Source organism: Ambystoma mexicanum, chromosome 11, assembly GCF_040938575.1.
Source record: "Ambystoma mexicanum isolate Mex_15411 chromosome 11, UKY_AmexF1_1, whole genome shotgun sequence".
Classification (NCBI taxonomy): Eukaryota; Metazoa; Chordata; class Amphibia; order Caudata; family Ambystomatidae; genus Ambystoma; species Ambystoma mexicanum.
This window is the reverse complement of record NC_090934.1, coordinates 850,772,930-850,800,887: the sequence shown is the minus strand read 5'-3', so window position 1 is coordinate 850,800,887 and position 27,958 is coordinate 850,772,930. Positions and strand designations below refer to the sequence as shown.

Here is a 27,958-nt window from a genome sequence, read left to right as displayed (position 1 = left end):
GCCTGTGGGGGGCCACTAAGCTCCTGGCAGAACTTTGAGGTTCACGTTGTTGCGCACCTGAGTGAGGTGGAGGGCCAGGTGAGCTGGTGGTGGAGGGACCCAAGGGGTGGGCTCTGTAGGTTATTGAGGGCTTTTCTGGGGGCTCGTGTGTTCCTGCTAAAATCACCTTGGCTGAGTGAAAAGCTCTTCAGGGCGGGGGGCGTCCTCGTTGAGCCATAGGGTCTCTGTTGTTAGGGTGGCAAGGTGGGGTGCCGTATGGCTCAAGTTCTGTGCTCTCCAGAGCAGGAGGATTTCAGCGTACGTGTATCAGTGGGCAGTACCGCAGTGACAGTTGCTTGCGGGTATTACTGGAGCGATGAGGTCACCAAGGAGCAGCCTGGGTATATTGAGCGTGTGGAGGTTATAGTTGAGAGGCGTTGCTTTTGTGGACGCTGTAGACTCGCGCTGGCGGGGGGGGCTCACGGAATGAGTTTGCCATGAAGGTAGCACTGTTGTGGGGTGTCGGAGCTGGGAGACGTAGCTGGTTGTTGTCCACACCCACGGGCGCTGCTGATGGAGGTGCAGGCGGGCTGGTCCGCTTCCCTGGGCGCTGTAGACTCACGCCGGCTGGGGCTCACGGAATGAGTGTGCCGTGAAGGCAGCACTGCTGTGGGGTGTCGGAGCTGGGAGGGGTTGCTAGTTGTTGGCCACACCCACAGGCGCTGCTGATGGAGGTGCTGGCGGGCTGGTTCAGGAGTGCGGTTTAACCGGAGGGCAGCACTATGATGATGCGGTTTCACCTGCGGGCGCTGCTGGAGAGGTGGATTGATGATGCCCGTGGGCAGTCGCGAAGAGCAGGCTGTGCAGGGTCGATGGTTGGAGGTTGGCCGCACTGCGGCAGTACGTCAGTCCTAGCAGTGTTGTTAGTGCACCGTCTAGCCAGCCGCGGGTTCCTCTGTGATGGAACTGTTGATGTGGAGATGTGGAGATTCAAGGTGAGAGTCGCTGCTTCTTTGTTGTGGGGGGGCAGGGAGGGGGTGGGAAGGCATGGCGGGGGACCAGGCGGGGGCTGGAAGCTGGATGCGGGGGGTGTAGGCGAGTTCTGTTTAGGGCACGTTCCACTGGATTTACACGAAGTCAATGGCACGGACCGGGGAGCTGCGGGCAGTGTCGCGGAGCCGAGACTGCAGAGCCCAAAGACCAAAAGACTCTGCAGCCGACTCCGCAGCCGCTTCGCGGTGTTCTGGGGGTTTTGAGCTCCTGGTTGATGGCAATAGAAAGAGGACTGGGGTAGTCCAAGTGAAATAGAGTCAGCAGCAGCAGAAAAAATAGTAGATCCTTCTCTCTTGCAGACCAAAAGACTCTGCAGCAAGACTCTTTGACCTCTACAGGTTGGCAATGCACTCTTCTTTCCACTACTACAAGAAAGGGCACCTTCTTTGCCTTTCCTCTAAGTCCTGTAGCTACCACCAAAACTGCTTTAACTTCTAACTGCCAGAGTTTCAGCTTTACAGATGTATATGTATTTCTTGTTAGAAGCATCCAGCTCCCTTCGCCAGCTTTCTGTGCATCTCTGTGTCTCCAAAGTTTACCCCAAAGCTGCAGTGCCACTCTCCCAGTTTTACACAATGTTGTCATCTTGTATCAGAGGACTCTGGCATAGTATCAGCTTCAACAACTTGAAGACAATTAACTTCTGTTCTTATTTGGTTGGTTTCCTCTTTGGAAGGTTCCGTCTACTGGCTTGGGCAAAACTTGTTCTACTTAAAAGTTCAGCGACCTCTGTGACAGTTAAATGTAGAGTGTTAAAAGAGTTACGGTTCACTTAAAAATCAGATTTAGGCATATGTGATAGCTTTTTTATGGTAAACTCCAACTTGCTACTTGTGTTCCGTTTAATATAGACAGCATTCAATTTTGACAATGAGTGGGAAACACAATACATCATACGCGGCCTCTTTGAAATGAGATATTCTTTTAACAGTTTGGGAATGTCTGCTACAGCTTCTTAAATCATTACCGCTCCATTCTGCCTATCAATAGGAGGCCTGCGACTTCGCAGGTCAATGATTTTAGTGACCTATGGGAAAATGAACACTTTCATCACAGTCGAGCACTTCAGCTATTGCAGGATAAACATGTGATACATTTTCCTTTGATTGGCAAGACTTACCACAATTAGGAACAGGTTCACTCACTTTACACTTCACGTTAGGGAACTTCAGCTGTTTACAGTTACTAGCAAGGAGTTTCTGCTGCTCTAGAGTACAGGCCTGCATTTACCGACTCCAGAATTACAGCAGCTGCGGACTGCTTCCATCTCCCATATTCTTTTCCTCTGCTACCACAGGCACTATCAGGATCCATACCCCGCCTCAGCATGGGTGTCTCAAATCTAGCCTTGTTAATGGAGATTCTTTCTTCCTCCAGCTTCCCTCGGCTTGCTTCTGCACACAGGTCTCGGGTAAAAAACACAAGACTACAGCTCTGCATTCACGATAATTAGGCGCACCTTGAGAGACTGCCAGCTTCTTCCAGTCTCTTCCACTAGAGCCACAGCCAAATAAGGTTGCTGAGCACAGGACCAACTGATAGTCTGCAGGTGAAATATGTTTTTCCTTTACTCCGGCATCCCTTCTGTGGTCACATTTCCTTGTGACCTGCCAGCCTCCTGTTCTTCTCTTACTGCTGACCTTCCTGCTCCTGCTCCGGCTTCCCTCTGTTGCTCTCTCCTGCAGCAACCTTTTATACCACTCAGGTAGACTAATTGGCTTTAGGTTGAGGCCTTCAGTCTTAATTGCCTGATCTTGCCATAGGCTATCAGGCTTGTCTGCCTGTTCTCTAACTCGGCATGCCTCTTTAGCCCTCTTCTTCTGCTTGGTCCCTGAGGGATTCTGGGACATGTAGTCCCGTTTTAGGAAAATTAGGTCTTTTTACCTTCCTGATTTGGCAAAAGGCCATCAGAACGGTATGATCATGGGGAAAGTTAAAAAGGTGTTCCTCTCAGTTTGATTCCCCCCTCATGTGATTCTGCCGCAGTACACCACCCCATAGGTCGGGATCAGAGAGCACCTGCCTTCACCTGGCCACATGAGAAGGGTTCCAGGCCAGGTTCCTGGGGGCAATCCCATCAGATTCTCCACAGAACTCAGTCGCTTCGTCAACACCTTCTATGCACTGGATAAAGGCAAGAGGTTGATCAGAAAGATCTTTCCCAGTCAGGTTTTCGGTGAGGCGGGTCGTGGTAGAGGTCGCTCGACCAGCTGTTTCTATGGCTGGAGACCTCAAGGTCGAGTAGCCACCCACTACTGGGACTCCACCAGAACAGATACTTTCTTCCCCTCCAGAGGAAGAGGAGGCTGAGGAAGAAGGGGCAGACCGAGTAGCTATCAACTGACAATCACTTCAGATTAGGTCCTTGAGAGCATATACTCCTCTAGGGGGCAGGACTGCCTTGTGTCTAGACAACTGGCAGAGATTGTCTAGGGATGCTTGGATACTGCAGACAGTGCAAGGTTATCACCTAGAGTTCTGGACAGAGACCGTGCAGGTAAAGACTCTGGGCCTCATTACAGGTCGGGCGGTCCGGAATTAACAGTGGCGGTAAACCCGCTGCCACTGTTAATTCTGGACCGCCCGATCCCGAGTCCTGCAGGCGGGAGGTGATGTTCCCGCCAGGTCTGACCTGGCAGGTTTAACACCGCCCGCCTGCAGGCGGACGTGGAAACACCAGCACCATCACGAGATGGTGCCGGTGTTTCCACTTCCCCATTCCCATTGAGTCCTATTGGACTCAATGGGAATGGGGATTTACCGAATTCCGCCTCCGGAATTCCCGGGACACCAGGGTCGTAATGCCCTGATATTTCCAGGAGTCACGGAGGCGGAATGGTAATACGAGTCCGGCGGTAACCAAGGCGGTAAAACTGCCTGGTTACCGCCAGACTCGTAATGAGGCCCACTGACACTGATAGTTCCCCCCCATCCCAGGCACTGCTTGTTACTGCACTTGAATCACACAAGGCCTAGTAGGGCCGTTTTTGTTTATCTTCATCCATGTTCTATCCCTCTTTTGTCTTGTGTCTTGAAACACCTTTTGCTGTATAGGCGCATTATAAATACCCAATAAATAACAAATAAAATACATGAAATAAGGTGTCTTGGATAGAGGAATGAAATAAATTATTGTAATCGAATTCCGCTAGAGGGAGTAAACTGGACCAACCTTAGATCATTTTCGGTAATGTAACATCTCAGATACTGCCGGATAGTCTGGTTGGCTCTTTCACGCCGCCCATCACTTTGCGTATGAAACCTCGTGGAAAAATGTAACTTAATGTGAAATCCCTTGCTGATAGCTCTCCATAAGAAGGATATGAATTGGGTACCTAGTTTGTGATAATGCAGAATGTAAACAATGCAGACGCAATATGTTCGGGATTAAACATTTGGCTAATTGAGTGGCCGAAGGTACGTCATCGAGTGCTATGAAATGCGCCATTTTAGTAGAGGAATTGACAATGGTTAATATGATGGTTTTCTTTTTTCTTCTTTTGAGAGATCTGTGACAAAATCCATTGAACAGATCTACCATGGTCGATCAGGAATCAGGAGTGGCTGTAAGTCTCATGGGGCATTGCCTAAGTGCCTTTGCTCAGGCACATACATTGCATCCCAGGATATATTCCTCTAGGTATTAATATTGATATTTTATTTGTTTCACACTCGTACATAAGTGTTTCAGAGTGCAACAAGGCAAGGGAGGGGAACAAGGGAGAACCAAACAACGACCTTACTAGGCCCAGTGACAGTGAGAACACACAAGTGCATGTGAGAGGGAGAGGAGTAAGTGCAAGGTAGGAGGGGCGGGGGAGAGGTGGAAGTGCTGAGCAAAAATAAAAATAAGTAAAAAAAACAAAAACATGAATAAATAAATAACAGAAAGAATTGGACTCACAATTACGGCCCTAAAACTGGTGGAGTCTTTAGTGTTGGGTTAGAAGCCGCCTCAGGGAAAACATCGGCCCCACCACTCAACTGTGGAGACAACAATGAAATGACATGTATAGTCAAATGTTGATGAAGTAATGGTAAAGGTTTAAATGTAATATAACCAATAAAACATATTTATTTTAAAAACATGAATAAATAAATAAAGAACAAAGGCAACATACAGTGGTAGTGCATCCAGCAAGTGGCAAGTGCTAGGAATAAGGCAACAGACAGGGTGTGTCTGAATAAGTGCAGAAAAAGAAAAAAGGGGTGGGAGACTGTAGGGTTAAAGATACAGACCCCAGTGCAAGGGATTGCCCGGAGGCAGTGCAGGTGGGTTGCAGGGTGAGCAGGTAGCCTGGGCCCTAAAGACAGAGGGAGCCCAGGTGCACAATGCTGATACAGAACAGATCAACAGAGGAGAGGAGGAGAGAAGGCAGAAGCAAAGAGGAAGGTCTTGAGGTTCTTCCGGAACCAGAGGTGGTTCTCCTCAAGTCTCAGAGTGGCAGGGAGGCTGTTCCATAGGGAGGCCCCAGCTGATGACAGAGATCTACCCCCAGCTCATTTCTTAGAAAAACGGCTGACCCTGAGGGAGTTAGAGGTGGAGGAGCAAAGGGCTCGGGAGGGAAGGTATTTATGGGGGGACAGCTGAAGGTATTTTGGACACAGGCCCCTGAAAGCCTTGTGGGCAATGCAGAGGGTCTTGAATTTAATTCTTGCAGCCACTGGGAGCCAGTGAAGAGATTTCAGTACTGAAAAGATACGATCCCAGGGCTTGAGGCCAAGGACAAGTCTTGCAGTCCTGTTCTGGATAAGTTGCAAAGGGCAGAGAGTAGAAGCAGGTAAATTTAGAAAAAGGCTGTTGCAATAGTCCAACCTTGAGAGAACCAGGGCTCGAGAGACAGTGAGCTTCTGGGGGAAGTAGAGGAAAGGCAGAATACCTCTGAGAAGGTGCAGTAGGAGGTTTGACATTTTTAGAGACATCAGAGATGTGGGCAGAGAAGGAAAGTGTGGAGGCAAAGATTACCCCAAGGTTCTTGGCCTCGCAGGTGGGCGTAGGAGGAGGGCGAAGGGAATCCAGCCAGAGAGTGACAGGAAAGGAGGGTGAAGGTGTGCCGATGAGGAGGATCTCAGTGTTGCTGGCATTCAGGCAGAGATCATTGGCGGCACACCAATACTGAATGGTCGATAGGCAGTTGGAAATGAGAGAAGGAGAAGAGGTGGCCGAGGGAAGCCTAAAAATGATTTGAATGTCGTCAGCATAGCACTGGAAATTTCAGGAGAAAATGGCAAAGCGGTGGGCGAGAGTTGCCAGGTATTGGTTAAAGAGCCAGTGTGAGAGGTTGGACCCCTGGGGCACACCGCAGGTAGAGAGGGAGATAGAGGAAAGGAAAAACCCAAATTGGACCTGGAAGGGTCGATCGGAGAGGAAAGAGGTCAGCCAGGCCAGAACTTGATCAGTGATGCCCAGGTTGTCACGGAGACGGTTGAGCAAGATGGTATAGTTGACCGTGTCGAAGGCGGAACAGATCGAGTAGGATGAGGACAGAGGGAATGTTGGAGTCAAGGTTGGAAAGCAAATCTTGACGGATGCTCAGGAGAGCAGTTTCCGTGCTTCTGGCTGCTCTAAAGACAGACTGATGGTCATGGAGACAGCCAACAGAATCAGAGTGGAGGTTAAGCTGAGAGATGGCCAGCTTTTCCAGGCGTTTGCTCAGAAGAAGAGTAATGGAAATTGGGCGATAGTTAGCCGGGCAAGAAGGATAAGCTGTGGGGAGGCGACAGGAGGGGTAGAGACTGCAGCAGGGTTGGCCAGCTTCTTGCAACTGCAGCAGGGTTGGCCAGCTCCTTGCAACTGCAAGTCTTTTTTCATGCCTTCCCACAAGGCGTACTGTTGGATCTTTTAAAAAATGTTTACGTGTTCCGAAATGTCCAACGCCTGGAAGATGACACCACTTCAACAGGGAATGCTGACTAGCCCGCGGGGAGTAGGCTGGACCGGATAGAAGTGCTGGGAAGAAGAGAGGAGTCTGAATGGGAGGGAGACTTAAGTGTACCTTTCCCTATACAGGATCAAATGGGAAAAAGGGGAGAGAGATGGGTTCGACTTAATTGGGCAACTGATAAAGGGCCTTAGATGAAAAAAGAGGAGCGATAGGTGTCCTGATCTCTGAATAGATGGACCATAGGGCACATGGAACGCATCCCGCCCTGGAGGAACCTGTGAGGGTGGTAATTGCTGCACACCAAAATATACTAAAGGGGAAGGGGTATGGGTGGCACCCAGTGTGAGTACTGGGGGTAAGAAAGGTACTGCCACTGAATAGCCCTAGTGAGGACCCACACTTCTGTACACAACATACAAGTGGTAATTGTAGCACACAAGAATGTACTAGAGGGGAAGAGATATGGGGCACAGTCAGTCAAAACAGGGGGTAGGATAGGGTACTGCCAATAACCAACTCTACAAAACAAATCATCCTTCTGCATACACTTTTCAAACTCTGAACTAAACAAAACCATACTTCTACAGCACAACAAACTGCACACACTTCAATACACCACAATGAAACAAACCACACATAGCCTCACCCAAAAGCACATGACGGTTACCACCTGAAAAACACATCTATGCTCAGTGATCAGTGTCAACCGAACTGAAGCTGCCAACAGCACATCACAGCTCTTTTGCTGTGGAAAGATCCCCCCGCTCAGCCCTACTCACTTACCCCCCCTACCCTCTTGCTTTAAAGGTCCGCCAGAGCACCAAGAAACCACGCAGGTGACCACAGTGTAAGAACCTTTAACATAACATAATTTCTTGCTGTGGAACAGTAATCCTTGTTCCTCAGTATTCGTGTGGGACTTTTGCAGAAATTCTTCTCTGACAGTAGGGATGAATGCTCTTCTCAAAGCATCTTCATGGGTAAACATCATAGGATAAGTGGTAGAGATAATTCAATCTGCAGGCACTAAAGGTATACCTTCTGTCTTTTTTGTTGGTTCTCTGTAAGCTTGTGAAAGTGCGTTGGCTTTGCTGTTCTGATTTCTGGGTTTATAAGTGACTATGAAGTCAAATCTGGAAGAAAAAGAAAATCCATTGGTTCTTACTTTGGTTCATCGATTGGGCAGTTTTCAGAAACCCTAGATTTCAGTGATCTATGAACACCATTCTGGTATGTTTAGCACACTTCAAAAGATGTCTCAAATTGAGGAAAGCATCTTTTATGGCTGGAAGTTCTTTCTCAAATATGCTATAGTTTCTCTCTGCCATATTGAGGGTGTGGGAGTAGTAAGCCAAATGATATATTTCCTTTGGGGAAGGGTCTTTCTGTAATACAAGGGCACTGTGATGGATCCAATGGATTCATCACAGATTCCCCGGCAATGACCTTCTCCCATGTGGCCAGGGGACAGCAGCCGCTACCTGATACGGACCCTGAGGGTGGCTTTATGAGGGAGGATTGCATGGGAAGAGACGACTATCTGGGAGATGTCATGACTTCATTGGATGAGATGCAGTATCTACCCTTTCCCATGAGGAAACCCCTCTAACCCAAGACCTTAATAGCCTATTGTCAACTGCTTGTTCCCCTTGTAGAGGAACTAAAGAAACCTCTTCTTCATATTTTTCTGATCAAATACCCACCTATGACCTAAACACACAAAGCTCTAAGACACTTTTTGCTTCTGAGGTACCTTTTGTGAAGGCATCATGGGTCAGACACAGACAATAGTTAAAGTTTTCTAAACCAAGTTTTATTTAACTTAAAAGGCAGGGTGGATGAATGCCTAACTTGCCCTATGCTAAGGCGGGATTTCCACACCTATAGACAACTAAGGATAGTCTACGTCATGAAGTCCAAAGTAAAACCTCTGTTTGTCCAAAACGTATACTTGCCCTCACAACTAACTGCATACAATGTGTAGGCATGTCAGCATCAAAAGGAATAGTGTTCAAAGTAAAGTTCAGAACTTCTAGCTCTTTGGTTTGTAATCAGCCCCCCTTGCAAAAGTTCAAAGTAGTTAATCAAATACAGGGGTTGCCTTGCCCAAGAGTTCAAATCTTCCAGCTTTCAAAACAACACTTGACTTAAATATCACAACACAACAACAGGTCTTTGCACAACACAAGCTTCTATATAGGTGTTTTCACTGGCTTTTCCATTCAGGTGCACCTGGTCTAGGTGCAGTTGTCGAACCACACAGTCCACCTATTAGAGGTCACGTAACCGGTACCCTTCCTCGACTGCATCTCTTTGGACACCAGTCCACTGCTTCTCCTCAGCAGTGAGGTTTACCTCAGTCACATGTGTCCCGCTCTCCTGACACTGTATTGTGGCTTGTTTAAACACATTTGTGCTTATTACACCTCCTTATGTTTCCTTGGCTCCGGTCAATGCTTGTTTCCTTATAATGTACAGTTCTTTGCACTTTCCTGGCTGTGACCAGTGTTGGATTTCTCATATCCTGCATTCAACTCTTTGTGCTCTCTTGGCTTTACTAGCACCTGTTTCAATTAATGAAGTTCTGTAGTTCACAACTTTCCTTTCAGTAAAGTTCACAATCTTTCTTTCACTCCTTTGAAGATGCCAGAGTGTTTCCAACTTGCTTTCAATTTGTTTGGTATTCAAAACGCCTTCCTTTTATTTCAATAAGTATTCGAAATACTTGTCATCTGCTTTAACTTGAGTTTGGTATTCAAAATGCCTTGCTTTCATTTCATTTCTATCACCGCCATCCAGCCCAGTGTTCCCCCTTTCTAGTTTCACTCACCGGTCGGTCTTACAGCTCCTCGCGAGTCCTTCCGCTGCCAACTGTTCCTGTTTCTCCATGCGGTCGCTCAATTCTTCTTGTGGCTTGCGCACACTCAGCCGTGCTTCCCCGGTGAAGCAGGAAATATACGACTGCATTCCTCGGTCCAGTCGGCCTCCTTCTCACAGCTTGCCACCGGCCTCTAGCTTCTTGTGCCACTGCTTCCCACTGCATACACTCTGCACTGCTTCACGGGTCTCCAGCACTCCTCCTGCCACGCTGCAACAGAGGTCTTCCTACACAGAGCTGACTGCGCTCCCACAGCTGACACCATTTGTTTCGGGGTCCCAGATTTTAAAGCACCCGCCTCCATTTCCATTACAAAAAGGACTAGACCGCTTACCAGCAAAGCGTAGTCCTGCTTTGCTCTTGTTGTCCTCCTCCCCGTCCCAGTACTTGGCTGAGGCTGATAATTGTTCCCTCTCACAAAATGAGGATGTATTGGTTTAGTTGTACTCTTCTTCGTCTCAGTACCACATTGATGTAATTTGGGGAATACTTTAGGGCAATCACAGGGAAAGGGCTGACAAAAACCTATGAAGGCTTGAGGGATGGAGGGTTCATGGTGAAAGGGAAATGGGGATCCCATGTCTCACCTAGGGACGTCCTCTGTCTACTCCCCAAGTCTCCTCCACCCAGGTGATCCTCCCTCGCATATCCACCCCCAGAGTCGGGATCCAAAAGCGATGGCCTTTCCCTGGCCACCTGGGAAGATGATACCAGGGGAAAAGAAGTGAAGACACCCTCAGGTTCCTCACATACCCTTCCCCTATGCGGGTTGTACCTCAAAGTTTCACAAGGAAAACAGGAGAAAAAGTTGACGTTCCAGTGGTCTTGACCATTCCGGTGTTGCACTGTGAAACAGTAAGTTTGAAGGTCTAAAACCTACTCCATAACCCTTGGGTGTGTTTCCTTTCTTTGGCTGATCCACACTAAAGGGGAATGATCAGTGTCTAATCTAAATTTGCATCCCAACAAGTACTATTTCAAAAGGAGTATGGCCCACTTGATTGCCAGGGCCTCCAGCTCGATAACTGAGTAGTTATTTTCTCAGGGAACAACTTCCTACTGATGTAGAGTATGGAGTGTTCCAGTCCATCACGATCTTGAGAGAGTATAGCTCCTAATCCCATTAAAGAGGCATGCGTTTGCAGGTGAACACTTTCAGGAAATCTGCTACTTTTAAAATGGGGCTCTGACAAATAGTTTCTTGTAAGGTGTGTGAAGGCATCAAGAAGCAAGACACAGGCAACATATTCCAAGTTCAAAAGAAAATGGTTTATTAAAGCCACCAACCATGGCCACTTTAAGAAGAGTGGCACTCACCATGGCCACTATCCTCCCACTATTCCACAACATATCACCCTCTAACCTCCCACCCATCACATGGTACAAAGTATTGCCTACTACACCAACCGTAGCCTCCTCCCTCTTAGAACCACCTCTGTCTCCGGCAGAATGGATCACCAGATTCGCCATCCCCCACTCCTCTCACCCCATGTCCCACGCACTCGAGAAATGCAAGACTAGGTTCGCGCTTCAACACTCCTAATGATCTTAGCCCTTATGCCTAATGTCCCACACACTTGAAAAACGCAAGACTAGGCTCCCGTATCAGCATCAAGTATAAGACCCCTAGGTTTAGGTCTCTCACCCTGCTCACCTGGGACAACAACCTGCTGCCCCCTACTCCTTCAGCGACACACACTGACACTCTTAATGACCACAGTCCCGCCACGTCATCTGAACCCCCACCAGAAGACCCAGAGACACCTGCCACTACCAAAATCAAGGGCGCCCTTATCAACGCCCGATCCCTAGTAGCTCACACTCCCGATATTGCGGACTTGATCACGTCCAATCACCTGGACTTCCTCGCAGTTACGGAAACATGGCTACATCCTCCTGCTGGCCCCGCACTTTTAATAGCCATCCCAGAGAACTACTCTATCATCCGAGCAGACAGAAAATCCGGGATAGGAGGTTGAGTGGCTTTCATTGCGAAATCCAATCTGAACAACAGAGAAGTCGCCAACCTAAGTCTACTCTGCGCACTATAGTACTACACCTCGTCTATAGACCCCCAGTGCCATCTCCTCATTTGAGGAGGACATCTCCCAACTACTGACATCCAACACAAAACCAGGCTCACAAATTATTTTAATGGGCGATTTTAACCTTGGCCTGCACGACCCCAACTATGCCAACGCCTCACTGCTTAATGACACTATCACTCAATTTGGGCTCACACAACACATCAGTAGGCCTACACATGCCAAAGGTAGAACCTTGGATTGGCTGGCCGACGTCATCTGTGACATCTCCTTGATTGACATCACACCATGCGCCTGGACAGGCCACCATTTTATCACCTTTACCATACCCAAAGACTTTCTAAAGAGTACACCTATAACCACCACTCCACAAACTATGGCTAAGAACAATCGCAATATCACTATAGAGAACTTAAGACCCCTACTACATCCAATCACCAATACTGATCATACCATCACTAAATCAAATCCAGTCTCGCTAGTCGAACTCTATAATGACACTCTGGAACAAGCTCTAAACCAAATAGCACCACTCAAATTTAGAAAGGCCAAACCAACTGCCCACCTTAACAAATGGTTCACTGCAGAATTGAAAGCACTTCGTAATATCAAACAAACATCTGAAACTAGCTGGAGGAAAGCCCCTTCTCTCTCTACTAAAGAAAGGTTCTCCACTGCAGCAGCCACCTACAAAGCTGCCATTACGAATGCCAAAAAAGGGATTTTCAACACAAGAATCCACAATGCCAAATCTGGCACGAAAGAGCTATTCTTTATCTTAAGAAAATTGGAATCACCAGTGCCCCCCACCGATGACTGCATCAAGGACAAGGTCCTCATCACGCTCACTGGGAGCTATGAGAAAGATGTTGCAAAACTCAATGAAATCTACTTCGTAATCGAAGCATGGATGGCCACCCATAGCCTCTGCTTAAATGACGACAAGGCTGAACTGCTTATCGTCGGTTCCCAGGCCTGTCACAACAAAATCGATCCCAGGTACCATTCCTTCACCATTGATCGCAATATCATAAAAGTCTCAAAAGAAGTCAAAACACTGGATATGTATCTTTTTTTAAAAAACATTTATTTATTTAGCTTGGCAGCACAGACATAGGCGAGCAACATACAAGGTAAGTACAATACATTGGCAATATAGGTAATACAGGTATACAGAGTCAGCTTACAGTTTGATTATACACTTGGGAGGTACATGCAGAGTGGGTGCGGGACTGGGGAGACAGCAGTTCAGAGGGGGGAACTGGGGAGAGGGGAGGTGGGAGCTGGGGATGTAGTATCTGATGCAGTATCCAGAGCGGACATATAGGAACGAAATCTGAGCCAAATATCTCTGGGTCTTGAGCAAGTGGGCTGCAGTAGGGACCAGGATTCTTCGGTGTCTGAAGCCCAAGTGACCGCCCTGAGCCACTGTGCATGAGTGGGTGGTGTGGGCCGAAACCAACAGAGTAGAATGGACCGTACTGCGAGCAACATGCAGAGGCCGGCTAGTTTTTTGGAATCTCGGCGGAGTTCGGGGAAGTCGTGGAAGAGACATCTCATTGGAGATGGGATGATAGGATGCTCAAGAATGGCTGACATGGTAGAACATATCGAATTCCAGAATTGGTTGAGGCGAGGACAGGACCAGATCATGTGAATGTAGTCAGCGGTATCATAGCCACATCTGGGGCATCTTGGGGAGTGGTCGTTAAGCATGTGGTGAAGTCTGTTAAGGGTATAGTGATACCTGTGGAGTACCTTAAACTGAATTAGTTTGAAGAGGGAGTTAAAGGATACTCTGTGTATACGTGTGCACATATGGGCCCAGCGTTCGTCGGTCATTTCCAACCCGAGGTCAACTTCCGATGCGTGTTTCAGTTTAGTGAATGAAGGGATGGATCTAGTTTGAACCATGTTATAGAGTCTGGATACTCTGGAGTCGTGGGCATGGGGGGAGGTTAGCTCTGCAATTGTGGGGTCATCTGGTGTTATCGCTGGGAACATAGGGTATTTGTGTTTAAGGGTTTTTCGGAGAGATGAGTACTGGAGCCATATAGAAGGTCTCCGTCTCAGAGACATTGGGAGATCTGGCCATTCAATGAAGTTGCCTTGCTCAAAGATGTCTCGGATCAATTCATATCCTACCTCGGCCCACCGGCGCACTACGAGCGGTGGTACATGTGGGACCTCCGGGAGGAAGTTCCAGAGTGGGAGGTTCCCGTGGAATGGGTGGGCGGTACCGATTAATTTCCATGCCTTTGTTAAGACCAGGGACGTGCAGGCCACCGGGTCGAGTGAGTCGGAAGCTGAAGGGATGGGTTGACACTGGATATGTATCTTGACTCTACACTCTCGCTCAAAAAATGAATAAACGCTACTATTTCATCCACTGCCTACACTAATAAACTTGTCAATGCCTGTAAACCATTCTTATCTACCAACAGCAGCTCACATTGGCAAGGGCTCTGATATTGTCCAGATTGGATCACTGCAACACACTCTTCCTTGGCTCTACTAATCACAACCTAAACAAACTACAGGTTCTACAGAATAACACCCTCAGATGTGCCCTTAATCTCCCCCGTAAGGCCCACATCTCCACCATCAGAAAGGAAGTGCACTGGCTCCCAATCCGTGACCGAATCAAGTTACGCTCGCTCGTCATCACGCACAAATGCCTCTCCCAGACAGTCCCACGCTACTTATCAGATAAATTCACCAGACAAAGCTCATCCAGACCTACTAGATCCCCATATCTGCACCAACGTAACATTCCAAAGTTTAACCTGAAAACAGGGGGAACAAGCTTCCCTGTGCTAGCAGCGAAATGCTGGAACACACTTCTCATGGTAATTAGAGCCGACGCCTCGTTTTGGTCGTTCAGAGCCAAGGTGAAGGAGCTGCTCACGACTCAGCAATAGCCGGTTATCTGACTTCAGCAAATTCTCTCAACCTGTAACACTGTGTTATCTATAGCTGCCGACCACTCTGTAACCCTGTCCTCAGCGAACTCTCGCACCCTGTAATTCTGTGTTATCTATGGTGGTGGACCACCCTGTAACCCGGTCCGCTCTATAACTATTTATGCTTTCTACTCTCAGGACCATCCTGTAACACGGTCCCTCATGATATTTATAGTATTGTCCTCTGCTATCTATCACATGTGCAACCATCTGTAACCTATGTTGCTTACCAAGTCTAATGCGCCCAGTTACCCCAGGGTTTGGCTGCGCTATACCAATAAACAAACTAAACTAAACTAAACTAAATTAAATGTCAGTGTGGTATAAGGCCTAACTTGCCCTATGCCAAGGTGTGATTTCCCTACCTGAACAAAACTAAGGAAAGTCTGAGTCAAAGAGTTCAATTTAAAAGTCTGTCTGTGTCTAAAACCTATTGTTGCCCTCACAACTAAAGCTAATCAATGTGTAGGGATGGCAATAACCAAAGAAATGCTGTTCAACACAAAGTCAGAGCTTTTTTCAGCTCTTAGCCTCTTTTTCAGCTCCCCTTCACAAAGTTCAAGAATGTTCCACAAAAGTCTCCAGATTACCTTTCTCCCGTCCAAGGTAATACAGTTCTGCACAATCCTCTGGGCTCCCTTCTGTGAGAAACCTGAAGGTGTCTCCCTGACTAGTCCCCGGGGAACTGTCATCCAGATGGCCAGTACATGGCCATCGCTATTGGATCCAGTTCCTGGGGGTGGACCACTGAAGGGTTGGGGGGGGGGGGGAAATCACCTGGATGGGGTACTTGGGGAGTGGAGGTGGGACACAGACAGGTAAGACACAGTATCCCCCTTCTTCAACACCTTTTTTCCCATCCTACCAAGTAGGAGATTTGAAAACACTACTCCCCGCCCCGCTTTTCCAAAATGAACACCTTCGCATACCATGAAAATCAACGGACTAACACCAGAGCCATTTACCTGACATGTCCCAACGCAAGAGTCAGGCAAACACACACCTGACGGCCCTTTCCCTTCCCCACAGGGATAAAAGGTGGAGCACAAGAGCACAATACGAGCAAGGCAGACCGCACGACGACACAGCTATCCAAGTACGGCAATTCAAGAGGAGGAGAAAGGCAGCGAGAGAGCTGAAGGGGCGACAAGGAGAGAAGCGACATTGCCCTTTCCAACCCAGACCCGTGAAGCCTCCCTGAAAGGGATCGTAAAACCTCGAACGATAGCTACGTATGTTGCAGCAGATCCCAATGGTACACAGAGCCCTCCTACGCTGATAACCAGACAAAGGAGAGATGCCTGCTAACATAGTACCGTCCTTGACTCCAGCGACAAGAAAAGCCAAGCGGTTCATGACAGCCGGTCAGTCGAGGGGAGAACCGATAAGTAACCGAACTGTGTTGAACAAAAGAAGCATATGGCAAATTAAAGAACAAAGAACTGTTGATATCTTGGGGGAAAACTTGTGACCCCGGCACCACGTGGGTGCTTACTCAAGCGACTCTGGTTGATCTCCCCTTCAGGTTGAAACTACCGATACCAGCAGGCTTTGGGAGAATCACAAGACAAAGGTCAAAGTGGTCATACTGGGTTTTGCAAAATCCTCTGTACAGTTGGAGGTTTTTGACCGATACTTTAATGGAAAGCTAAGGGAAATAAATCCTGCTCAGTAGGGCGGTGAAGGAACTGCGCGGTTGGCAAGAGTGAACCCGACAGAGGGACGCCGACAGAAAGCTTAATACCCTAAAGAACATTGTGATGACAGGAATGAACCCGATGGAGGGATGTCCACAGGATGATGTTTAAAAAGACATTGGTCCTCATTACAACACCGGTGGTAACCAATGGCGCTATTAGCACAATGGTTGCTGCCGGTATTGTAACGAGTTCGCCAATGATAAATGGGGAAATACCGCCCCATTCCAAGGTTGGCAGGGCAGTAATTCCCCATTTACCATTGGCCTTTCCCCATTCCTATTTCTGCCCCATAGGGCTCAATGGGAGTGGGGAAGGTGGTAATTACGGTACCGCAAATTGCGGTACTGTAATTACCTCGGACGTCCCTTCGTGGGTCCCTACTTTAACGGCTGGTCCAGACCAGCCGTTAAGGTCGGGAGCCGCAAAGGGACCTTGTAATCAGGCGTCAAGGGTTTAACGGCGCCGACACCTTTTACGGCACTGTTAAACCCTTAACGCCAGGGTCGTAATGACCCCCATTAAGGCTTGTGAATGCAATATGCAAAAGTGTTTTGTAAAAAGCCAGGCAAACATTCGATAGGGGTCGGAGTCCGGAAGAGGGGGACCCAGGGTTGAAGAAACATCATCCAAAGTGTAATCAGAGAAGAACTTTTTATTTGTTATTTTGGTATACATCAGGTCCTTGAAGACAAGAGACTTATGAAAAGAGACTTAACTGTTGAAGGTCCTGATAGCTGCAAACAGAACTGTCGTCTTGTGCTGGGAAGGCTCGAGAGTGTGCTGTGCTCAGGAGTCCTACCTTGTCCAGTGCTCAAAATGTGGGGAAGGGAGACCCCCTGCTACCACATCCTGACATATCATTTATGAAAATTCGGTATTGTACAAAAATGTCACCCTCATTTGTGCGCCCCCGCAGTCAATGTGACTTTGGAGGCGCACAAAATGAGGGTGATATTTACTGCGCCCAAGCAGAGCGGGGTTTGCGGGGGTGTCCCCTTCTCTACCTGGGCGCAGTAACGGGGGTTGGGAGTTGTGGGGGTGTCCCCCGCTTACAATTTCAGAAAGCGGGGGACATGTAAGAAAAAAAAAAAGCATCCTGCAGCGTCAGCTCAAACCCACGTTAGTGGGAAGAGCTGACGCTGCAGGGATCGCAGGGGGCGGGCGGCACACTTCTGCATGTGCCGCCCTAAAGGTGAGTGGAGTGGGTTGGGAGGGGTAATGTAGGCCGGGGGAAGCAGGCACAGTGATCCATGTGATCACTGCGCCTCGCCGTAACTGGTGTCGGCATTTTCGGCCGTCGCAGTTACGGGGGCACAGTGATCACATAGATCCTGAAAACTCCTTTCTTCTTCTTGTGAACATTATCCCACACCCTTTTTCTATCTAGTTGTAAGGTCTGGCAATAGTTTTTTTTTTAGTATAGGCCCTTTTATTTGACACAACGCCACAAGGCCTGCCTTATTTTTAATTTGATGGTCGTAGCTTGCTCCCATCTTAGATTTAGGTTTAGGTTAGGTGTTTTTCCAAAGTGCATCTACAGTTAATAAACACCCTTGAACTGTGATCACTTGTGTATGCCTTTAATGTTGCCACCACAAGTTCCTTACAGTTCCCCAAGTTCCAAGCAGCACAGTTGAGAAGAAAAAGGGTCTTGAGGCTCTGTCCTCAAGACAGCGTTTGTAGATCCTCAGGTTTCAGGGTCCCTTCCCCAAGACTTCAATGCAACAACTGATATTTGTTTCAGTCTTTCAAAGTTCAACACAAATCAAGGCCAACCTGACCCTCCTTCTGGTTTGTATCACCAGCTTACTTGCAGTGCTCCTTCTTGGTCTATTTCACAATGTCTTTGGCTTTCACACTTCATGGATCCCTGATGTAGGCGCAGTTGTCAGACCTCACAGTCCACCCAATCACAGGTAACGCAACCAGGACCTCTAGGCTATTCAGCCCTCACAGGTTCTTCTATATTTACTCAGTTGTCCAAATTCACCTTCACTTGGCTTCTCTTTGTTGGCCTCTTGGCTTTATATAGAGGTTCACACTCACCTGGCTTTTCTTTGTCAACCTCTTGGCTTTGCCATTATGTATCAAAACAACTCTTTGCCAGTAGTTAGCTTTCATCCACTATTGGCTTTATCCATGAACTTTAATTAATTTCAATATTCAATGTGTGCAGTTTCGCTTCGTTTCAAAGTTTCATTCCATTCTGTGTTCATTATGTATACTGTGATCAAGGCATGGTATCAATAGAGACACAGGGCCTCATTACGACCCTGGCAATAGCCGTGCCGGTAAAAACAGCACGGCGGCCTCCAGAGTCGATTTCTTTCCGGCGCCTGGCAAAGGGGAATTACCGGGGCATTACAGCCCCGGCGGTCCCAGTAATTCCCCATAGTCAGGCGCTGGGAAAAATGACTCCCCATTTCCAATGAGTCCCATATTCTTTCGGAATCAGACAGGCGCCTATTGGCAGCAGAGGTCAAGGGAAGGCTGTGATATTACCAGTCCAAGGGGAAAAAGTAGGTTTCGTTAGCAACCTCTTTCTGGTCCACAGAAAAGGGAAAGTGAGACTGGTCATCAACCTCAGAGGACTGAACAAATCGATCTTGTACCCTCATTTCAAGATGGAGGGTACCCATCTGTTGAGATACATCCTCAGAGAAGGGTACCTGCTCGAGAGGCTAGTCTTAAAGGACGCCTACATGAAAGCTTCAGTAAGTACCTGCCTTTTATCTGGGACAGAGAAGTATAGGAGTATGGGAGTTTACCGGTCTACCGTTCCGACTTTCATCGGCTCCCTGGTGCTTCACCAAATTAATGAAGCCAGTAGGCTCAGCCCTACAAGGGCAGGGCCTGAGGATAATTGTGTATCTCAACGACGTCATCCTCATATCCCAGGAAAGGGAGGTGTTGCAAGAGCAGAACGAGAAAGCCATGCGGCTATTGGAGAGCGTAGGGTTCCGGATCAACTTGGAGAAATCCCACCTCATTCTGACCCAGAGCCTTGAGTTCCTGCGATTCATACTGGACACGCAGAGGAGCGGGCTCAAGCTACCAGCGGCAAAGATAAGAGGAATCAAAAAGGAGCTAAGGAGCACCTTAGGCAGGACACACATCGCTAAGAGAGCCTTGCAAAGAATCGTAGGGCTACTAGCAGCCTCGATCCAGGTGATTTTCCCAGGACCACTGCATTACAGAGCTCTGCAGAGGATGAAAGCCCGGAACATTTGGAGGGTGCAATTCTATCACCAGCTAGTGGAGATAGGCGAAGAATCCAAGATAGAGCTGCGCTGGCGGTTGCAGGATATGGAAGCATGGAATGGCAGGGCCATCTTCGGCAGGAAACCGGATGCCATTCTAGAATAAGACACCAGCAGACCAGGCTGGGGGCCAGATGTGGCAATGTAGAGACGGGCGGTCGGTGGCCCGAGCAAGATCAGAGCCTTCACATCAACTGCCTTGAGTTGCTAGCAGGTTTGTTCGCAATCCGAAGTAGGCTCCTGTGTGTTCCTGCGGATGGACAACATCTTGGCGGTGCAGTACATAAATTACCTGGGGGAGCGGGCACCAGATCAAGGATGCTTGCAGGGATGGCAAAGAACTTTTGGTACTTCTCACTGGGAAATAAGTCTCAGTGATAGCGGAATACTTACCAGGGCCGGACAACGTGGTGGCCAACTGGATCTCCTGGTTCCTGATTGGTTAAAGCGGCTGGAATATGGTGGAAGGAGTCTTCAGAGAGATCGAGAAGAGGTGGGGTCCACTTCAGCTAGACCTGCGTCCAGGGTGAACAATCAGTTTCTGCGGTAATTCAGCTGAAATCCAGAATCCAGGGGCGGAAGCTATGGGCGTTTTCCTGCAGACATGGGATGCGTTCCCCCCCGCCCTTTGCGATGATAGTGAGAGTTCTAGCTAAGGCGAGGAGAGAGAGTGTTTCCCTAGTGTTAGTGACACCATGGTGGCCTGGTTCCTGGTCCTGATGGATACAGCCTTGATATTACCTTTGTTTCCAGGGTTGCTGAGAGCACTGAGGAGCGAGATACACCCTCTGGTGTCGGAGGGGATCCTGAAGTTATTGGCATGCAGGATTTCAGGTCGAGATGGAGACTCCCATGTCTTTCGCAACAGGCTTCAGAGCTCATTGAGGAGTCGTAGGCGCCCAGTACAACCAAATGGCATCGAACACATGGAGTAGATTGTGCATGGAGGATGAACTTTGTCCCGTTTCAGCATCTGTAGTGGACATCTGGAATTTTGTAGCAGGGTTGTTTCAGGAAGGTAAGGCCTTTCGGACCGTAGGGGTCTATAGATCAGCGATTTCCCCAGGACACGACCTATGCGACAGAATCCAGTTGGAGAGCATCCAGCAGTATGCAAATTGATTAAGGGGATGAAATTCAACCAAGATATTCATGCATTTGGGACATTGATCTAGTTTTCACGAAATTAGAAGACTGGCCAATCAATAAAGAGTTAGAGCTAAAACACATTTCAGCTAAGCTCGCCATCCTACTGTGTCCAGCGTCATGCAAGAGGGTATCAGACGTGAGAGCATTGCACATAGCGAGGAAGACATTCTCACCGGAGGGCATCACCTTCACAGTGATCAGGATCACTAAGACGAACTCTAGGACCATTTCTTACCCCTATCTCCCAGACAGACCTAAGCTCTGCATAGCGAGTTGTTTGAGGGCATATGAAAGAGCAACTGCAGAGCATAGGCCAGCTTCCACAGCCAGCATAGCAAGATGGGTCAAGTGGATTATGGAAGAGGCTGGCATTGATATTACTAGGTTTGGAGTGGATTCTGACGGGTGCTATGGCATTGTTACTCACCACACAGGCCGGGGCGTTGAGCATGGAACCAGACAATTATGAAGGTATCCCTTGGACTTGAAAAAGACAAGGTTCGTCCTATATCAGGGCCTCAATTTGAGGGAACTCTTTACTCTGATATGCCCCTCTGCTGGATTAGGCAGACAGAGGTGCCGATCAAATTAAAGAGTGGGGGAAAAATGCACACTACCAAACCACAATGCTGTAGGAGGGAAAAAATGACAGATTAATACAGGTGCCAACCTATGATCAAGTACTATGCTACTTCTATACTATATATACCTTCGGAATGAGGGTGACAGGGATTAGATGATTGAATAACCCTACAGGGAAAAACTATATCTCTTATTATAGGAAGTTCAAAGTCTAGCAATAAATTTCAAAGGAAGTACAGAGTCTTACCACAACTAGATTCACTTGTTCCCCAAGTCAAGACAGTCTAGGATTACAACGACAGGATCAAATAAAAAATAGGAAGTTAGTAGAGGTAAGTAACCCCGAGTGGCATGAGTGTCGCACTAGGTCCGCGATGGTGCACTATCAGCAGCAGAGCGTCCCAGAGTGCCCTGACGTTGAAGAAACAATGTAGAGTAATCCTAATAGGCTGAGGCCTTGTAGTGTTACAGTAGATAGTAGGCAGTTCTTTGGGCGAGCAATGTACGTTAACAGTAAGTAGGTATGTTCATTCACTTTGCAGAGATTCCCCAATTGTATGGAGAGAATAGAAAAGGAAGGAGACTGACTTACAATAATTGCATAGAAGCTTTTTTTTTTATTTATTTATTTTTTATTATTTATTTGTTTATGGTTTTACAAGGAAAACCTTTACAAAGTATAAAAGGGAATGAATAAAAGAGCAGGCAAAAAGAAAAAAGCCGATCAGGAGAAAAGAAGTGGAAAGGGCCCCCCAGGGCAATGAGGTAACAGTTCAGGATTTCGATTAGACAAGCACACCCATCGGCATTTTAGCTGTGTTTTGTTAGGATCAAGCAATTTTCCAGGACCCTAACGACAGCCGTAGTGAGCATGACTTCTTGACCAGAAATCAATCTGTCCCAGAAGGAGTCCTGTGTTAAGGTCCCCTCTCTAGAGACGAATATTCCAAGCAGCTGCAATCTTGCCCTCCAGGTACCCTCGCATTCTAACAACAAATGTCTCAATGATTGTGAGTTCGGTAGGGCGCAAGACCTGCAGAGTTTTATGGCCTTATCGCCCTGGTTTCTTTTAGCCAGGATTTCTCCAGTGTGAGCCAAATTCAATCTTAATCTAAGAAAATTATTTAGAATGTTCTGATCAGGAAATTTTTGGAGATAACGTGGTAATGTGCCTACTTTTCTCTCAACTTTCAGAAAAAGGTTTGGTGGATTCAAAAGTCTGACTCCCTCGATCGTGCGGATCCAGTTACATATTTCAAGTTGTTTTTTGATTTTCAGGGGGTTAACGAGGAGTATTTCTGTTGTTAGGTTCAACCACAATAAAATATCGCCCACTTTTCTCTCCAGACCAAGAAGTTGTTTCGATTTGCCCTTTTTATGATGTTCATTTACGTCGAAGAAGAGGGTAGAAGGTCTGGCAATGATAATGTCTTGATAAAGCGACAAGAGCTTCCAGTCCACACGACAACCCAGGGAGATCAGACCCAATTCAAATCTCAGCTGGTGAGGGGGGTGCATGCGGGTAGATGTAATACCGCTTTCCACAGCCTACCCTCAATTTTGTTCCATTCGAAGTTCCAAAGCAAAGGTTTCGCTTCTAAACCGTAGAGGAGGACTGGTGCCGCTTTACCAATATAGAATTTAACAAGTGGGGATAATGAGAATCTACAGAACTTCCCTTTTAAATTCTTCATCTGAGCCATGATTTTACAGGTCTTTCCATGGATGACTGGAAGCAGCTTGCTCAGGGATGGAGATGCGAGAATTTCGTAGCCCAGGTAGATGAGCTCTTCAACTCTGGGAATTTCCATATCATCTAGAGACCACTTCCTAGACTGGAGGTTTTTCCTCGGATGTTTAAATATCAAGATTTTAGATTTTGAAGGATTGATTAATAGGGCATTTAACTTGGCATAGTCGCCTAGTTTGAGGAGGAGCCGTTGCAACCCCAATGCCGAGCCATCTAATAAGACGATATCGTCTGCATAGGCCAGCCAATGTATGCTTCTCCCATTGATCCTGGGTGAAATCATAGACGCCGAGGCCAAAAAGTTTCCAAGGTCTGCCAGGAAGAGATTGAAAAACAGGAGGGCACCTAGGCACCCCTGCCGGACTCCCTTGAGAACCTGTATTACCTCGGAGAGGTTGCCTACATCGTCCAGCCTTACCCTGATGGTGGTGTTCCTGTGTAGTTCCATGAGCATGGCCAGTAGGGGAGCTGGAATCCCCCAATTATGAAGCTTCTGCCAGAGGAGTGACCTGTCCACCAGATCGAATGCTTTTGACAGGTCTACCCAGGCCCCAAAGAATGGCACGCCCTCCTTCTCGTTAGAACCTTCACTGAGTAAATTCAGGATAAGGCCATTTAAACTAGTGGAGAGGCCCTTCCTGAAACCCGTTTGATGCCGGGAAAGAATGTGGTTGGTGTCGACCCAGTGTGTAATTTCTTTCAAAAGGAGCCGCATGAAAAGCTTGCTGTCAATATCCAGGAGGGCGATAGGACGATAACTTGCAGGGCTAAGCCTGTCGCCCCCCTTGAAGAATGGAATAATTAATGCATTCTTCCATGATGGAGGGAAGATCCCGTTCTTTAGGATTTCCTGAAAAAGGTGATACAGAAGCTTTGCCCACAGAGAGGGCTGATTTTTTAGAACCTGGTAAGTGAGTCTGTTAGGCCCTGCAGCCTTTGATGTAGAGGCAGAGAGGATAAGCTCTTTAATATCTTGTTGGTTGAATGACAGTGTCCAACTAGTCGAAGGTCCAATGAAATCTCTGGAACCTGGATGTTCAAAATTCTTGGACAGATAGTCGATCCAAGTTTGCTCTGAGACCAGGTTGCAGAGTGAGCTATTATGACCTGTTTCCAATTGATTAAGAGCTGCCCAAAAGCTTCTGCAATTGTTTGCGTTAAGTAGGTGAAGCATCTTTTCCCCGTCTTCTTGTTTTAGTTGATGTTTGTGGTTGTGGGACCAGTTTCTATAAGATTGTTTAACTTTCCTGATTTTTTGCAAATTTTCTTATAGGTCTCCTCTTCCTTTTTTCTTTATGATGCGTATAGATTGACGAAGTGATCTCTTTTGCATGTATATTTCTTCGTCAAAATGATGAATATGTGTTTGTTTCCCTATGTCTTTTATTTCATTTGGTGGACAAATTGACCACACAAATTTCCCAAATTTTTCTGGGTGGAATTCCTCGATCCACAACGGAGCAGGAACTGCTTCTAGCAGTTGGTTCAATTTTTTCCCTCCAAATTTATATTTGGACACTCTCAGTTTGCCCTTGAATGCAGCTAGTTCCTCCGGGCGAAGTAGATTTGAGGCTCTCTGTTGGACTGGAAACCGAAGTTCCAGACAGGCATGGTCACTACCTCCTTCCCAGTTGAGGGTGAGGGTCGGGCAGAGCAGTGAAAGGCCTGGTGTCACAAAAATATAATCTAATGTGGATTGCCAGGAACCCTGGCTCCATGTATGATTTCCTGTTTCCTTGCCCCCCTTTTGCTCGAGAATCCTTTCAAAGTCCCAGGAGGAGAGGAAGTCCCGCCATAGTTTACCCTTTTGTAACGTGGCCAGCTTGCGATGTGCGACCTGACTATTTCTTGGGGAAATGAGGTCTGCGTTCAAGTCTCCTGCAATGAGGATGAGAGCTCTCTCGAATTCGGTCTTCACCACTGTTAATATATTGTGTAGGATTTCTGTGAACTCTTGAAGGTTTATGGTGGCTTGGTTCCAGTAGATGTTGATAACCACTAAGGTTGTTATTGAGTTGTCAAAGTCAAGCTCCACTTTGCAGGCCTGAATGCCTGCTGCATTATTGCATAGCGGGACAATTTGTTTAATACTTGAGTTTTTAAGGACCATTAAAAGTCCGCCCGCAGGTCTCCCTTTAGATTTTTGTGAGGCCCCGAGATTTAGGACTGTAAAGCCCTCTATCTCTATGGGGTTAACAAGCCAGGTCTCCTGGAATAATAAGATATCAACATTTTGTAACAGCTTGTTTTTTAGTAGTTTTTTTTTTTAGAAAGCTAGAGCCTCTTGTATTCCAGGAGATTAGTCCCAGGCCATTTTGCCTAAAGACTATTTTGTTCCTCACCTAACTTCAGGAGAATTTGAGAAATGATCTCAGGAAGTTTTGTAATTAGGTTTTCATTTAGTTTGAGACTAGGGGTCGGGATCCTTGAGTGTTCTGCCACTGGACCAGCTGGTCCTCCGAAGCTTGGACTGACTTCTCTGTTTGTAAATATGCTGGAATAATTTGTGGCTCTATCTTCCTCTTCCCGCTCAAACACCAAAAGGCCTGATCTGGCCGGGTCGATTTTGTTCCTGATAATTGCCTGATGGGCTCTTCTAGAAACAAGGCCGACCTCCACAAGAAATTTGTCATTCGCCGCTGGAAATTTGACATATTCGATGTCATCTGACGAAAAAAGGAACAGATTTTAGTTTTTTCTAATTTACGTCAACAGTACTGATCTACAGAGTGATGTATACCTATTAGGTCTTTCCAGTCTTAGCCAGATCCTAGGAATTGAAAAGTCAACTATTTCTGGCTCTGTAGCCCTCGCAGGTGTGGAGAGAAGAGGGCCCTCTAGTTCATCTTCCACTACTCTGATGTGTGAGCGCAGCTCTAGGCTTGACGATTTTCCCAGACCGTTCCGACAGACCGCTTCATTAAGCATGGGCCTAGTTAGGGCATTGTCAAGGATAGGCCGAGGTTGGAAGAAGGCGACCGTTGGTATTTCAACTGCCGGTTTCGCGATGGCGTTTAAGCAGGTAGGCGCCGGTCTGGTGTAACTTGAACTTTTTTGCAGGGCCGCACAGCTGATGGTGTCTTTTTGGGTTTTATTTTTTAGGAAGATAGGTGCTAACTTGATGTTCATCTGGGCCGCTTTTGGGCTTTGATAGTTGGAAATTCCACTCACAGGGCTTATTGGCTCAGTTTGTATGGCCATGTTTGAAGTTTGTACCTTAATATTAATTTGAGCCTCCCCTGCTTTTACAGAGACCTCTTTTTTTCCGTTTTTGCCCTGTCCCCTTGTAGTGGGCCTAGAAGAGCTTTGGTTTTCACTCTGAGATGGTCCAGCTTCTAGGTCGGAGGTCTTTTCCTCAGACAATGGCCCTCATTACGACCCTGGCGGAATTCGGAAAACGAGGGCGGAAATGCAATACCGCCATCGAATAGCGCTCGGTGCGACTATGACCCGTCACCGCAAAGTACGAAGCCATTAGCGACACCGTAGTGAACGCCAACGCTAACTGCACCAAGCACGCGCGCGCGCGCCATGCCAAACCGCAAACACCACCATGGCGCAAGGGTACGCCAATTCCGACCCTAGCGGACATGTACCTAACGCCATCAAGCATGGCGGAATGTACCATTCCGCCATGGTGAGAAGTACGGCATCGCGAATCAACCGTAAACGGCCCCACTGAGTGCCTGTACACCGCTCCCTGCCCACAAAGTACAACTCCCCGTAGGTGCAATGAAGTCACAATGCAACCATTGAAATGTACAAGTCACCCATGCATGCCAACGAACAAAAGAAACACAACAGGGGCCAATGGGAGCTGCAGGGCACAGATGGCACGAATACAGAAGCCATCCCAATGGACATGACCACAGTCCCCCACCAAGAAACGCACGCAAACACAGGCACCTGTGACCAGCAATATTCCGAGAATCACATCATTCCACCAGTCCACCTGGCTGACCGGCATCTGTCACACAAAACCCAATCCCCCGCCCCTGAGCATGACAACATTCAAACTGTCATATTGGCAGCCCCCATCCCTGACCTCACGGGCTTCGTAGGCAAACGCGCCCAGTACAGTACCACGCAACTAAACTCCGAAGCTGGAACCCAATGCAGATCTCCCCACAATACATCGCCCCCCAAATAGGCATATGCCACATCACTTGCAAAGAAAAACGCTACACGGGCCAAATCAGAATAGAAATTTAATGCACATCAAAATCACCAAGCCCATACAGCCATCAGGCCATGAACTCCAAAACACTTTTCACCATTGTGGGCTGCATCCGCAAGAAATGACCAGCCACTACTTGTGTGACGCCCTGTTCCCTCATGGTACACAGAGCCACATTCACGTACGAAAAGGCAACATGGAAGCGCACAGAACCGCAGGGCCGTCCCAATGGGGAGGCACTAGTCCAGCTGAAAGGCCGAAATGTTGCTCCGAGCCACCAGTACTGCGTAAGGGCATGTGGGCCATTGGCGATCGTCCCATAAGATCGTAATGCTGCTCCACTGATTAACACGAAGCAGCAGGTGTCGGGAGTAAAATCCATCTGCAGGAGTGGCATACAGATGGCAGTGGCAAAAGGGGAGGAGATACCTGTCAACCAAAAGAAAAGAAAAAGAACTGAATGGCCATCAGAACTACATTCCAACAACTCACTTCAATGATCACACTAAATCCACAGCCATATGCATGCTAGCCCAC

At 47.6% G+C, this 27,958-nt stretch overlaps 1 protein-coding gene across 9 annotated transcripts in view; it reads right to left on the bottom strand.

Annotated features, from left to right (window-relative positions):
- Positions 1-27,958, bottom strand: part of TKFC (triokinase and FMN cyclase) — a 1,395,923-nt gene that overhangs the window by 1,343,848 nt on the left and 24,117 nt on the right. For 4 of the 9 annotated variants that reach the window (XM_069623835.1, XM_069623836.1, XM_069623839.1 and 1 more), the window contains exons 2-3: positions 7,956-8,050; positions 4,937-5,016 (exon numbers count right to left, since the gene is read on the bottom strand). The exons of 2 other annotated variants lie outside the window; for them this stretch is intronic. The gene's annotated coding sequence lies outside the window, so the exon portion shown is untranslated. The remainder of the gene's footprint in view (positions 1-4,936; positions 5,017-7,955; positions 8,051-27,958) is intronic. 3 more of the 9 variants (XM_069623837.1, XM_069623841.1, XM_069623842.1) reach the window with 2 other exon arrangements.